The sequence below is a fragment of the Rattus norvegicus genome, chromosome 4 (genome assembly GCF_021556685.1).
Source record: "Rattus norvegicus strain SHRSP/BbbUtx chromosome 4, alternate assembly SHRSP_T2T, whole genome shotgun sequence".
NCBI classification, from domain to species: Eukaryota; Metazoa; Chordata; class Mammalia; order Rodentia; family Muridae; genus Rattus; species Rattus norvegicus.
In genome coordinates, this window is record NC_141537.1 from 70600147 (window position 1) to 70616475 (window position 16329).

The following is a 16329-nucleotide window of genomic DNA, read 5'->3' on the forward strand; positions in this document are numbered from 1 at the left end:
GAAAATCATAGAGTCTTCATGGACCTGCTCTAGGTCGTTTGCATATATGTTATGTTTGTGTAACTTGGTGTTCTTGTGGGACTTTTTTTTTATTATTAACTTGAGTATTTCTTATATACATTTCGAGTGTTATTCCCTTTCCCGGTTTCCGGGCAAACATCCCCCTCCCCCCTCCCCTTCCTTATGGGTGTTCCCCTCCCCATCCTCCCCCCATTGCCACCCTCCCCCCAACAATCTAGTTCACTGGGGGTTCAGTCTTAGCAGGACCCAGGGCTTCCCCTTCCACTGGTGCTCTTACTAGGATATTCATTGCTACTATGAGGTCAGAGTCCAGGGTCAGTCCATGTATAGTCTTTAGGTAGTGGCTTAGTCCCTGGAAGCTCTGGTTGCTTAGCATTGTTGTACATATGGGGTCTCAAGCCCCTTCAAGCTCTTCCAGTTCTTTCTCTGATTCCTTCAACCGGGGTCCTATCCTCAGTCTTGTGGGACTTTTAACAATGGGATTGGTGGGTAATTCCTGCTCTTGGGAACTTTTTCTTCTACTGTGTTGCCTCAGTCACCCTGTATAGAAGGAACTGTGTCTAGTTTTATTGCCTCTATAGACTGTGTTCAATTAATATTCCTGGGAAGCCGTTTTTTTATGAAAGGAAATGATAGAGGAGTAAATCTGTGGGAGAAGAGAGGCAGGAAGGGGTGAGGAGTGGGAGAGGTGGAGGTGAGTGGGGAGGAGAGGAAGGAGGGAGGGGAAACTGCAATCAAGATCTATAGTATGAGAGAAAATAAAAGCACGTTGGTGATAGCAGTGGATGGATAAGTGGACAAGACATGATAGGCTGTGCTGTGACCCAATAGGTCCTGGTCATGGGCAGGCGCTGGTAGGTTCAGTTGCTGGCCACTGCCAGAGTGTCAAGGTTGCTGTGTGTGGTCAGTGGAACAGGGGCCCTTCTGTTGGTGGCCACAGCAATGACAGGCAGGCCTTTGTTGTCCCAAAACCATACAGAGAACAAGGTGCTGGAGAGAGTTAGTGTGTTCAAGGTGTTCCCCCCAACCCCAAATAAGGAAAATATAAGACTGCACAGCTATTTCTTCATATTGTTCTTGGCCACAGAGGGATTGTCCTGTTGCCCTGGCCTGCCAGCCTATATGACTGGGATGTGGCTTCTGCAGCTCTGGGACAAGCAGAGAGCACTGCTTGCTGACCATCTTTAAAGAGGTGGAAGGCAAAACTTACGCTTACTTTCAGGTGCTGATTGATGCCCATGACTGCCCACATATATCTCAGAGATCTCAGACAGAAGTTATGATCTTCTTGCCCAGCCAGGCCCTCTCTGCCATCTCAGGCTTGGACTGTCAGCCATGAAAATACCCTCCCATGCCCCTCCACGGATCAGATTCCCACACAACATGAACTCATTGAAAGATTTTTTTTTCTCTATGACCAGAGAAAGTCAGCCCTTTTTGTGGCTCAAAAAATGCTGTGGGCTTGGAACAAGAAAAATCACCCCTGGCTAGAGCTCTCTGATATCCACAGGGATATAACTGAGATCAACATCATTGTTGTCACAGACATCCTTTTCTCCATGGGCATGAGGGAAAGCCAGAACTCCCATGCCTATTGGTGATGCTACGGAATACATTTGGAGAACTTGGACAGTGATATGTCACAGCTTCAGAAGCTGCACTGAGATATTCAGCCTCTCAGGTACCATGGAAACAGTTCAAGGATGAGGTGTGGTGGGCAGGAAACCAGTGTTCTCCAAGGAGCAGCCTGCATGTCAGTATAGCAGTCACATCTCTTTGCAAGTTTCCACACATTTTGTTTTGAGAGAATTGATAGCTCCCACTTTGATGTCCGGATCCCACTCTCCTCCTTGGAAAGCAATAATGATGAGAAGACACCACCCCTCAGACCTTCGCTGGTAGGGTAGCTGAGGTTTTTGAATGCCTTGGTTGGGTCCCTTACAAGAATTCTTAACTCGTAATTGCTACAGAACTCTAAACCTCTCCCTACAGTGGTATTATTCTTTCAAAAGAGGTTTGCAACTTTTCTTGGAAGAGTCACATAAGACTCATCCTAGCATGGTCCCTGCTCTGGGCTTTGCCTACATCTTGTTCCAGCAAATCTGTCAGGGAATTGTGTGCAGTTGTCACAGGTTTTCTAGAATCTGAGGTGTGGTCAATAAACAAGTGCTCACTTGGTCACCAGGGGCTGTTTTTATTTCCAGGATCTCAGGGCCCCTTGCTGGCTCTGTGGAAACCCTTTATTACAATGTTTCTTCTATGGAGCTTCTGGCTCTATTTGGGTGTGTCTTCCTCGGAGGCTGAACTTCTGCTGTGAGCAGTGGCTAACAGTGGCCTGCACTCAGTTCTTGGTCTTACCCTCTGCCCAATGCCGAGGAGGCCAGCATTTAGAGTTGGAGTGGCCTGACTATAAACACAGATTAGTTATCAGCATCTCTGACTTCACTAGGCCTAGAGAAGAGTGACACAAAACCAGTCAGATTCCCTGGAACTGTGGGCTTCTGAGCATTGAACAAAAGTCTTATCAGGCATCCAGACCACGAGTACAGGAATTCAGCCAAGAAACAGCTTAGATTACGGACAGTGATCAAGCCAAGATGCTTCCTGAACTTCTTTCAAGTCAACAGGAGTCAGAGAATTAGGCTGCATTTTGCCTCAGTTCTTCGGATTTTCTACCTCTATTGGTGCTGTTCGAGGTCTTTTCATTGGTGCATTATTAAATTTCAGTTCTAGTCCATACGAGTGGTGGTCTTAATCTTCCACTTTGGGGAGTGTGAATTTGTAGGACCTCAGGGGAATGAGTCTCTTGACCTACGTAGAATACAACGACATGGGAGGAATAGAAATAGAAGAACTGAGCCCATAGCTGTGAGCAGGCTCTACCCACTGGAAACATGGCTCAGCACTACTGCAGGGTAATACAATTTTATTAGACATAATGTTTACTTCTATTACTTAGGGTAAGCAACCACGTATTACAGATATGCAGTAAAGGACACATTCTTTTTTTTTCCTTTTCTTTTATTGGACTTTTTATTTACATATCAAATGTTATCTCCTTCCCTGATTTCCTCTCTGGAAACCCCTTATCCCATCCCTCATCCCCCTGTATCTGTGGGGTTGCTCCCTCACCTACCCACCCACTCCCACCCGCCTCCCCACCTGGCATTCCCCTACCCTGGGGCATTGAGCCTTCATAGGACCAAGGGCCTCTCTTTCCACTGATGCTCAACAAGGTCATCCTCTGCTACATATATGGCTGGAGCCATGGGTCGCCTCATGTGTAGTCTTTGGTTGTTGGTTTAGTACTGGAAAGGATAGATATTTTTACTGTGACCGCAGCATTGCTGATGGCATGTACTGGGTACATGCTAGAAATATTGTTAAATGTCCTGCAGTGATCAGAGCACAGCCCCTACAATAAACATAACCCCAGCAAAATGTCATTGATGCAGAGACTGAGAACCTGTGGTCTAGAGTGACTCTTGCCTGTCTTCATGTGGAGGGTGCTGATTAGAACATGCCAAGAATTTATGCCCAGGCTTGTTGTTGTTGGGGGGAGGGCGGCAAGGGGGGGAGGATGGGGAGGGGAACACCCATAAAGAAGGGGAGGGGGGAGGGGGATGTTTGCCCGGAAACCCGGAAAGGGAATAACACTCGAAATGTATATAAGAAATACTCAAGTTAACAAAAAAAAAGAAAAGAAAAAAAAGAAAAGCCTGAGGCCAGCAGTGCTTCAAGGGACTTTGTCTACTAAGAAGATGCCTTAACATTCTTTAATGCCAGGACCTTAGCTACCCTTCAGGCTGACACATCCTAAATTTAAGAGAGCCAATAACTGATGTTTGTTAGCAGCTCCCAGTCTGACTTTCATTCACATTTTATGTTTATCCCCCCTGGGCTGCCTATGATCGAAAAACCCATCCTGTCAGAGCCACTTTAGGATAGGAAAATCACACAAACCCCTATGTCACAAAGTCCACGCAAAGAAGCATTTCAGTGTTGGTGTTTTTCTTTCACTAAGGAGATGTTTTCAGTCAAAGAAGATGAATGCCCAACTCCTGCTGCTGTGCTTTCCCAGGCTCAATGGCCAGACACCACTAAACAGCAGAGGATCTGGATGTCAAGGCACCATGTAGAGGCTAAAGGAAGTGTGGAGGTAAAGGGTCAAGTTGAAAACAGGCAGCAGGGAGCTGGGATTTGAATGCTAAAGGTTTCTCAGGGACAACTGAGAAAATAGACAAGTAGCCTCATGCTGCAACATTCTAAAGTCTGTAGGAAAGTTTCAAAGCCAAAGCCTAAATTTAGCTAAAACATTGGGTTGTCATCTCAGTTCCAGTGAGAACTGAAAGAACTAGTAGTTGCTGATTACTGCATTTTGAGCAATCTTAGAGCTATTTATACATATAAGACTGAGATTAACAGAAAATGACAAATTACTGAGTCACATTTCACATTTCCCCTGTGCTATTAGGTCATGTGGGCTCTTTGTGAGAAACTAGCCCTGTCCTGGCATCTGCCCAGTGGCTCTGAAAAGTGAGCTGGGCACCCATTTGGTAATCATAAGAGTGGTCAAGGAATGAAGTTGACAACCTGTTGTCATTTTTTGAGAACTGTTGATGGCCACCCACTTTCTTAGGCTTGCAAATAGCTCCCTTCAGTGACATCATTCTCCTGAGAAGAATCCCATTAAGAGGATCATCCCAACAAAGAAGGGAAGAAGCCCAAACAAAGAATTTACACCCAGTCTAAACTCTGGTGCCTCCATGGTCAAGTGACTGAAAAGAAACAAAGGCCTTTTAAAGGAAAAAAAGAGGCAGGTCCCCCAGGGGTGGCACCTTTGCTTCTCTCAGTATGCAATTCCTGAAACTGTCTTTTTGCTTTGGCGCTCATAGTATCAGCAAATGGGATATATTGATAGACTGGAGTGTTTCTTTAGAATGTCTTCATATCTGCTAGGGCACTTAAAATAACATTTTGCAAACCTCCTGCTTTTCTACCCTTATCTAAGCTATTGGATGATGCAGACCTCCATCTGGATTGCTGTGATATTAGTTACCAAAGCATTTTTGGTTCAGAATCCAGAAAAATCTGAGGTCCTCACAAATGTCTTTGCTTAGTCACCACCCACAAGAGGAATAAACCTATTATTTTGTTCCTGCCACAGAAATTGAACGTAGGCATGTCCCTCGGTGACAAATTTCTTGGTGAATATAATAACCATCGCCCCTGCTCCTCTCTCCCTCCTGATTAAAGTTCTGTGCTCCCCAATGTCCCCTAGTGTACGAGACTGGATGGCCACTGCACCTGCTCATTGGCCTTGTTGAAAAGACTGATTTTCTCCTACTTGTGCTCCTTCATGGAATTTGATGGCTTTGTTGTGGACCCAACTTTTGCTCATTTGAACCCTTTAACAAGTAATGAGCCAATCCGTATTGCCTTTCAGGTGACATAGTCCCTTTAGTTTCTACCTAAACAAGAGGCCATCTACTGATGGAGGCGGTGGGTTCCTGTGACAATTTCTACCTCTAGAGTTCTCAATTTCAATATCATCTGTTTTCTTTGAGTATGAAATATGGGGAAAAAATCACTGGGTCTGCAGGCTATAGAATTACTGTGGGGGAAGGTGGATAAGATGAATCTGCATAATTAGAGAAAATGGGCAGTTTGCTGCGTGACTTTAAGGCCCAGTGTCCTTTGCTCTTTATTCATTTCTATTTTCTAAAAGGTAGACAATGATCACCACATTGTATTGCCACTATGCTCATGCCTAGGGCATCAGTTGATTACAACTGATCACAACCAAGAGATCAAATTCCACATGCAGGAATGGTCTGAATTTCTTGACATGAATGGCAAAATAAATCTGCCTTCTTATTTTTTCCTCTTCCAGAAGCTGTTTTTTTTCCAGATATAAGAATGTTATTCCATTAATTTATTTATTTATTCACTTTCCATCTGGATCTCAGTACCCTTCTCTTTCCAGTCGGCTTCTCACACAGCCCCTCTGTCTACCCTCTACCCTAATCTATGAGAAGGGTAAGATTCCCTGGGTACAAATCCAACCTGGCACGTCAAGTCTCTGCAAGCCTAAGTGCATTCTCTCCCACTGTGGCTAGACATAGCAGCCCAGTTAGGTGAACAGGATACATAGGCAGGCAACCGAGTCAGATACAGCCCCAGCTCTGGTTGTTCTGGGTCCTGCATGAATATCAAGCTGCACATCTGATATTTGCAGGGGTACCTAGGTCCAGTCCTTGTATGTTCTTTGCTGGGGGGTTCAGTCTCAGAGCCCTCAAGGGTCCATGTTAGTTGATACTGTTGGTCTTCTAGTGGTGTCTCAATTCCCTTCAGGTCCCTCCATCCTTCCTTCAACTCTTCTCCAAGGCTCTCTCTGCTCCATCATATATTTAGCTGTGAGTGTTTGCATTTGCTTTTGTCAACTTTTGAGTGACAAAAACTCTCAGAGGACAGTTATGCTAAGCTCCTGTCTACAAGCATAACAGAGTATTGTTAATAGTATCAGGGATTGCTTCTTGCCCGAAGGATAGGTCTCAAGGTGGGCCAGTAATTGGCTGGCCATCTCCTTCGTCTCTGTTACATCTTTGCCCCTTCATTTCTTGTAGAAAGGACAGACTTAGAGGTGAAGGTTTTATGACTTGGTTGGTATCCTTATCCCTCCATTGAGAGTCCTGCTTGGGTCCAGCAGGTAGCTACTTCAGGCTCAATATTCTCCACTGCTAGGAGTCTCATCTAGTCACCCTCATAGACTCCCTGGAACAATTTTCTTTCACTCTCCCAACCCTCTCTTCTCAGCTCTTCCTACATCTGATGCCCTGCCCCCTGTTCTGCTCCCCATACCTTCTCCCACTTAGTTCCCTCCTTCCATCTACCCGTTATGACTATTTTACTTGCCTTTCTAAGTGAGATTCAAACTTAATTCCTTGAATACTTGAATATGAAGGTTGCTTTTGGTAAGATAGCCATTTTTACTATGTTAATCCGGCCAATCATGAGCATGGGGGATCTTTCCATCTTCTGAGGTCTTTGATTTCATTCTTCAGGGACTTGAAGTTCTTATCATACAGGTCTTTCACTTGCTTGGTTGCAGTTACACCAAGATGTTTTATATTATTTGTGGCTATTCTGAAGGGTGTTGCTTCCCTAATTTCTTTCTCAGCTTCTTTATCGTTTGTATAAAGGAAAGCTACAAATTTGAGTTAATTTTATAACCAGCCACTTTACTGAAGTTGCTTATCAGCTGTAGGAGTAGAATTGGGGGGGTGTCCCTTATTTATTCCATCATATATCTGCAAAGAATGATACATTTACATCTTCCTTTCCAAGTTGTGTCCCTTGATCTCCTTTTGTTGTCTTATCGATCTACCTAGAACTTCAAGAACTATACTGAATGAGATAGGGAGAGAGTAGGCAGTCTTGTTTTGTCCCTGATGGGATTGCTTCAAGTTTCTTTCCATTTTATTTGATGTTGGCTGTTGGTTGTTGGTTTGCTGTACATTGCTTTTATTATATTTAGGTATGTGCCATGAATTCCTGATTTCTCCTAGACTTTTAAAATGATTCGTTGTTGGATTTTTGGTTGGGAGACTTTTAATGACTGGTTATATCTTTTTAGGAGTTACAGGGCAATTTAAATTGTTTACCTGACCTTGATTTGACTTTGGTAAGTGGAATCTGTCTGGACAATTGTCCATTTCATTTAGATCTTCCAATGTTGTAGAGTATAGGCTTTTGAAGTGAGATCTAACTATTCTTTGGATTTTTTTTCAGTGCCTCTTGTTATGTCTCCATTTTCATCCACATAGAAGAAAATTTTAAGCCCAAAATTGGTTTGTTTTGATAAACCTGCTTCTGTGGTTATTAAACCTCATCAGGAAAATTCTGAAAGATTTTAGAAAAGATAGCAATAGCAGCTGTAGAATGTTATAAGCTTCATTAATGGACAAATTATTTGACCACATAGAAAATCCATTTTGTCAATAGGAATAAGGACAGTGAAGGCTTGGCTTATAAAGTATAATGAGCCCATGGTCTATAGAAGGAATAAAGGCCATGCTTGCTCTATTCTGCAAAGCACATTTGATAATGGCATATGTCCTGATTCTTTGTGTCTAAATGGATTCACAAGAAATAATCTCTATAATATGAAAAGGTATAGAAGTAGTCCAGAATTGAATCCTTGACAGGAATATTAGGCCAAATTTTTGCCAGGTTTTCAATTAAAGTCAAAAGAGAATATCAAAGTGGAAAGCACTGGACATTCACAGTTTGTTGTGAAAGCCTGTGAAAAAAATTTGAAAGTTCAGGCTCCAGCAAATGTTAGATGTGACAAATGAAGCCTTTTGATTGATATGAGACAATAAAAAATATGTCTGTAGTATGTCTTGGGAATTGACCATATGTTACCCATCAAAAGTTCAAGGACAGGAAGTATAAGGTAATCTAAATGTCCTTTGGGTAAAGGGTGCTTCTAGGCATATGGCTGAATCACATCCATGTGGAAAATTTTAGATATTAATGGGCCTTTTCTTATCATACTTAACTATTCAGATTCTCAGAAACTGTAGGTTATCTACTTGATCCTAGCACAGCTAAAACTTAGGCAAAATTTGAAGTCATTTATTTGATGGTGGTTTTACAAACATGCCGAGTGAAAGTGAGACAATGCCATGGATACTCATACTCTGGTTTAAAAGAAAAACCTGTGAATCCCAGTAAACAAACAAGTTCTGCAATGCCCACTTCGTCCAGCAAGGAAGACGCAACACCGTTGGATTCTTCTCAACAGCCTTTATTGCAGGAACATCTCATTGTTGATACGGGGACCCCGAGCAACAAAGTCACCAGCCTTATATACAAAACAGGCAATGGCTATATACTTGTCCTCTAGGGATTGGTGGAGCATGAAATACCTCATTAGCATGAATATCACTCCAGCCTGATAGCTGCTGGAGAAATGCCAGGACATGTGCTTTGTGGGTGTTAACCACAAACAACCACCAGATGTCAGCGCCATTTTTATCTATATGTGCCACTCCCTACAAAGTTCCTAACACCTACAGGAATCCTTTGAGAGATTGGCTTGTCTACCTATGCATTAAGAATAGCCAGAAGCTGGAAAGAACCCAGATGCCCTTCAACAGAGGGATGGATACAGAAAATGTGGTACGTCTACACAATGGAATATTACTCAGCTATCAAAAACAATGACTTTATGAAATTCATAGGCAAATGGTGGGAACTGGAAAATATCATCCTGAGTGAGGTAACCCAATCACAGAAAAACACACATGGTATGCACTCACTGATAAGTGGCTATTAGCCCAAATGCTTGAATTACCCTAGATCCCTAGAACAAATGAAACTCAAGACGGATGATCAAAATGTGAATGCTTCACTCCTTCTCTAAAAGGGGAACAAGAATACCCTTGGCAGGGAAGAGAGAGGCAAAGATTAAAACAGAGACTGAAGGAACACCCATTCAGAGCCTGCCCCACATGTGGCCCATACATATACAGCCACCCAATTAGACAAGATGGATGAAGCAAAGAATTGCAAACCGACAGGAGCCGGATGTAGATCGCTCCTGAGAGACACAGCCAGAATACAGCAAATACAGAGGCGAATGCCAGCAGCAAACCACTGAACTGAGAATAGGACCCCCGTTGAAGGAATCAGAGAAAGAACTGGAAGAGCTTGAAGGGGCTCGAGACCCCATATGTACAACAATGCCAAGCAACCAGAGCTTCCAGGGACTAAGCCACTACCTAAAGACTATACATGGACTGACCCTGGACTCTGACCTCATAGGTAGCAATGAATATCCTAGTAAGAGCACCAGTGGAAGGGGAAGCCCTGGGTCCTGCTAAGACTGAACCCCCAGTGAACTAGACTGTTGGGGGGAGGGTGGCAATGGGGGAAGGATGGGGGGGGAACACGCATAAAGAAGGGGAGGGGGAGGGATTAAGGGGATGTTTGCCCGGAAACCGGGAAAGGAAATAACACTCAAAATGTAAATAAGAAACACTCAAGTCACTCAAGTTAATTAAAAAAAAAGATTACATATGTGGTAGTTTGAAAGGGAGTGGCACTATTAGGAGGTATGGCCTCATTTGAGTAGTTATGGCTTTGTGAGAAGTGTGTCACAGTTCTTTTCCTATTTCCTGTAGACTTAGATGCAAAACTCTCAGCTCCTTCTCAAGCACCACATCTGCCTGCACACTACAATGCTTCACCATAAATGACAATAATGGACTAAACATCCGAAACTTTAAGTCAGCCCCAATTAAATGATTCATTTATAAGAGTTGCCATGATCTTGATGTCTCTTCGCAGCCATAGAAATCCTAACTATGACAAGTATATGCCTTACTGTCCTCTACAGAGTTTTTGCCTTTATGTTTCACAGTGATATTGGCATATATAAGATCTGCAGTATTCTTGGACAATAACTTTAGCATTATATGGTGGCCATGAGCTTTGGGGTGTTGGATTTGGAGAATTTTGTCTTTACTACGAAATACATCTCCATAGTGTTGTTTGTTGAGGCGATCCTCAGTTGGTGTTCTTCATTAAGTAGGAGAAGAGGTGGAGGAAGAGAGTAAAAATACACATTCTTTATTTTTTGACTCTCATAAAGTGAATCTCCTTTGTCACAAGTTCCTGCCATTCAATTTTATGAATGCAAGTAATTTCAGACCAAATCACCTTGAAGCAGAGCCCAAGTACCCTTTTCTTCCCTTAAGTTATGTCAGGAAATGTTTATAATGTTACCAACTATGACCACATCATTGATAATTTCTCTGATCCATACGTAGGCAAAAGAGTAACTAATTAAACTCGTTGTGGCAGTGATAACAGAAGAAACAAAAGACCAAACCAAAAAGAATTTACAGAATGAAGAAGTCTCACTGTAGCTTAAAGAACAGTTAATTATCTTTTTCCTTTGTAGCACCATGTGGCTAATAACTGTGCTACATTTAATAACAGATGGCTTCTTAGCAGATCTTTAGGACTGGCAGTATATGATGCAAGTCAGGTAAGTATAAATATATTTATATACAGGCTTTTAATCACTTATATAATTTAATTCTAACGGACAAAGAATCAGGCTAAATAACTTGAGGTGGAATTTTTGTCTGACCTGTTTTTTTTGTTTTTATTTAAAATTTGGTTCCTTTTTTTTTTTAGAGAATTCTATGTTATATTAAAAACAGTCTGTCTTTTTGACATTTTCTTTTGATCATTGCAAGCATGAGGATAGTTACTCTTTTCAGGAGATGGGGGACAAACTTCTAACTTGAATGAGGAATTTACGAAAAGAAAATGAGTTTTTAGGCTTTCTTTTGATACTTTTCTTGTGTACATGTAAGATAATTGTGTTGGCTCAATTTGTTCTTAGAATAATGGAAAATAATTGATGATAATTTAGCTTTGTGTTTTACTCAATAGAGTATATTGGTTGTTTATGTTGTATTTCACCTGTACATTAAACTGCAGGACTTTGATCAGAGACAAAGATTATATATTATTTGTATGTATTAAAATTATGAGAATTGAGTTATTATATTAAATATATATTATTTTGTAATATACATGAAGATACATTAAATATAAAGCATATATGCATATATATGTAAGTTTTATAGCTTCGTACATCTAAATTTTGATATAATTAAGAGTTTTTCTTAAATTCTTAAGTAAAACATGCTTTCTGTGCTAAAGCAAGCTCTTCTTTAAATTATTGAAATCTGTATCTTCTGACTTAATATACTTTTGCATACCCCCTAAAGAAATATATCATTAAAATTCAATTATCCTATAAGACCTAGTTGTTTTTTGTTTGTTCATTTGTTTGTTTTTTGCTTTACAAGCAAATGCCATTTGGAGACACCTTCTTGATTAGGAATGGTAATTTTGTCTATGCCCTCTTTCAGGTTTAAACAGGTTTTTGGTTTAAACCTGTGCAGAGTATCTCAATCTTAACAAAGATTTTAAACTATTGCCAAAGAGATTAACTGTATTTATATAGCATACTTCACTTCTTCGGTCTTTCCATATGAAAGATGCTTCCCTCTATAATTTCAGGATCATCATTAAATAGACTCAATTCCTTATTACAAGGCTTCTCCACACTTTCAATATTCTTGAGCATCTGGTAGATCAAATACTGGAACAGGCAATGTTCTGATTACTTTCCTATAACCAGAAACAGCAGCCCACTGCTTGATTTTTCACAGAACAGCTGGGAGAGAAGAATTGCTGGGAGAATATGCGTTGATTTTCAGTTTTGTCCAGTAGTAGGCAAAGGGAATTTTTCAGGTTCTCCTTGCTTCTGCTGTGCTACAACTACAGAAAAGATGTAAGTAACAGAAGGCACGGGGTAAGTATGAATAGATTTAGCTCAGATGGTTTAGAGCTGCAAACTCCATTTTTCTTTGGTAGAGTGTCCCTTCTTGGCAATTCCTCTTATGGTACTAAGCTTCTAGCTAGTCTCGCTCCCAGGGCAGGATTCCCTAAGAAACTTCACTTATACTGTTGCCCTATTCCATCTTTATATTTTTCTCAAAATTTCTACATAGCTTTCATGCTTGTCAAGATCTTACTATCTCATGAGTGAGCACGAGGTTTATTTTTAGCAATTATATTTCAGGGAATCTCCAACTTTCCCCCTTGCATTTTTTGTGTTAAACTACAGTGTCATTGGGTGGATATTTTATCTGATCGCATCAAAAAACAAAGGTTTTCACAGCCATCCATGTCTTTATCAATGTAGTTTCTTCTTATACTATTTGAGTTGATCAGCATCTAGTTCCTTTAACTTTGTTATGTACCAGGCAGCATGCGCATGCTTAGCATGGGGCCTTTTCTGTTTCTTTTTCACTGTTATTTTGTGTGTATTTGTCAGAAAAAAAGAACACCATCAGCTCTTGATAAGCATTTCTTGAGCAAGTGAATAAATGTACTACTTAGGACTAATGATAAGAGAGATAAGTCTGCATGTTTATAAAACAGACCCAATCCCCCACAGTCTTTCAGCAACATTGGTTCATTCAATGAGTATGGACACCCAAGATATAAATGGCCAGCAATTTATATTTAGTTAAATGAATTAATATCAGATAGAGAAAAAGGAAAGATTTTTTGAAATACAAGAATAATATCCTGGGGCTGGGGATTTAGCTCAGTGGTAGAGCGCTTCCCTAGGAAGCGCAAGGCCCTGGGTTCGGTCCCCAGCTCCGAAAAAAAAAAAGAATAATATCCAATAGAGTAATGATTTATGGTTATTGATAACTCACTGACCTAAACCTGAAATATGAGAAGCAGTACCCATTAGCATATTTAGGGTATTGAGTAAAATAAGTAATATGAAACCCTAAATAAAAAAATGTAAAAATTCTATAGACTTATTCACTCACTATGAAAATATCCAGAGCTGACATGCGGTTTTCTGGGAAGTTGTATCTAAATGGTTGTAAATATCACCACTATTCTATATGAAGGACTTGAATCAACCAAGAAGTTTGTTATCAAACTTGAGGTAATAATTTGACAGATAGAAATAATGTAATCCACAGCTCCCCAAAGGAAGAAGCATTAACTGTCCACACAATTCCCTGTCTTTAATTTATCATTCATTTATATTTGTATTATTTTAATATTAACTTTCCTTTTTGTTATACATATAACTATTTATCACATATAATTTATTTATTTATTTATAATGTTTGTGTATTTGTATTTTTAAAACATTTATTTATATGTATATGAATGATCTGTCTTCACTTACATCCAGAAGAAGTAATCATATCCCATTACAGATGGTTGTGAGGCACCATGTGGTTGCTGAGAATTGGCCTTAGGACCTCTGGAACAACAGCCAGAGTCTTAGCCTTTAAGTCATCTCTCTAGCTCCGTATATTTGAATTTAAATGCTTAATCACTTGATGTGTTGTAACATATCTTATTGAAAAGGCTTTTAAGTATGTTCTATTTTTGGAATGTAGTATACAATATTTTATCTAGTGCTTTTCCAATTTCTACCACATACTTTCTTTCTCACATTCTCTTCTTATTACATTTCCCATTCAACTCCATATTTAAATATTAATACCTTTGGACATTATTCTACCCATGGCAAAAATCAAAACCAACAATCATAATAAAACAAAAATCTGTAAACAATATTTTTCTCTAAAGTTCACTTTAGTGTCCCAGTGTCCAAACTTTTGAATTCACAATGAGTAAATTTTTCAACTCTCTTTTCTTGAGGCTGGCATTGGGATTGCTATCTAACTACTGCAATTTCTATAGATAGCTTTTTTTGAACATAAATCCAAGTACAGATAACTCACATGAAATAAAAAAGCAAAAAATAAAGGGATAAGGAGGTAAAATGCAAACTGGAGTAAACATATACTCTAAGGGATGTCTAAAATTTAAGAAAGACTTTGTGAGGCGAAATTGAAGAATGACAGTGTCACAAACTGTTGAATTCTTAATATTGAAAAATAAAGTTGATGAGATAGTTGAAATGCTAGAAGAATCAGAGTTTTACTTCTGAAAATGATTAATGGCCAGAGGATAGAAACTTGGAGGGAAAATTTAAAACCATGATGGAAACATTCTGCAAAAATCTAAACCTTAAAAAAGAACCAAAAAAAAAAAAAATCAAAACTCTGGAAATGAAAGAATCAATAAATCAAATGAAAAGTATATCAGAAAGCATCTTTAAGGTAGAGTAGACTATATATAAATTAGAAAGGAAAGATAAAGAAGTGTTTAAGGGGGAAGCTTGGGGCAGGGAGATGGGCAGATGACATAAGGAAGCTTGTTACTTTGATTAATAATTTAAAAAATAAAAGAAACCTTTTCCGAAAAAACTTCAGAAACAAGACTAAAAAGGTTTGCTGTGATTAAATATTAAAGTCTTGAATGTAAGGCTAATGACCCTTGGGTTCACCTAAGGTGCAGTAAAATGCATTATTAAGAACTCAAAGCATCTTTCTTCAAATGACATAAATTATGAGATACAAACATTGAGACGTGAGGTCTACAGACCTTCTTCTCCCTTTTCCTGATATATTTCTTATAGACAATATAGCTATGTTCCCTTGAGATTTATATACTGAATTCTTAACACCAGGCTAGATGACACTGCAAAATGGAGCCTTGGCAGGAAATCCAGTTTTAAATGAACTTGAGAGCTTGTGTTCTTATGTTGGTGATCAGCTTATTTACAAAGAAAGAAGACATCAGAGGTAGCTGATGGACATGATACACAACTTGAGAGTATATTACATAACTAAGAAAACTATTCTTCCCCAGAACTTCTAGTGCCTCTAGGACTATGAGATTGCAGTGTGTGCTGTAGAGTCTTTTCTGTTTCCAACCTTTTCAATACAGCATCCTGAGGTGACTGAGACGGAATGCATATACCATCTTATCACTAAAGTATACATTTCCTTTTCAAAATTGTTCCAGGTATACAAGGTGTGTATGTTCAGGTGCTGCTAGGTTTTCTTTCATGGCCATGTCACATCCATATAATTATAGGAATTATCATAGGGGCTTCTCCTTCCCACACTTCTATCAGAGATCTGTGCGTTGGTGATTGTTGGAGAGAGTTCATGAAAAACCGCAGTGTAGTGCCTTCTATTTCTGGGCTTTGAACAGCAGTAATATATCTGGAACTATGGTTCCAGTCTTCTGGTTGAACATGTTTATTTTAGGCAAACTGATTTCATTTATTTTCAGCTTATATTTGAATTAGTGCATCATGTAAGTTGGTATTTGAGGTGTGGTTGAGAGAAAGATAGGTCAGATTAAAATAATATTCCATTAGGAAACAAGAGCAAGAATGGGTATGTGAATCATTGGAAAGGTACAGTGTAATCGAGTTTTAGATTGAAGAATGGAAAAAGCAGTATTCTGTCACGGAAATGGACGTGCACTAGGAATACTGGCAGCTTGGACTACACCTCCATTCCATTATGACCCTGACTTTTAGCCATCGGTTTTATCTCTGCATTTTGTATCATAATCTATTAGAATAATTAACACTAGATCTACCACGTTGGGGCATAAGAAAGCATGTATAATAGCCAACTATTCAAATAAAATGTATCAGCTATATTAGTAAGTTACCAAATTAGGTTTGAATGAAATGCTAAATAACCTTTTTAATTATCTTTATAAAATAGTAGAACTCTCTATACATCTTCTCATTGGCAGCAATTTTCCTTATCAAGGGAAAAAACAACACAGACAGATGTGATAAAACAAAAG

General features: G+C 39.7%; 1 pseudogene; it reads left to right on the plus strand.

The window, feature by feature from the left end:
- Poldip2-ps1 (DNA polymerase delta interacting protein 2, pseudogene 1) lies at window positions 817-2756 on the plus strand (annotated as a pseudogene).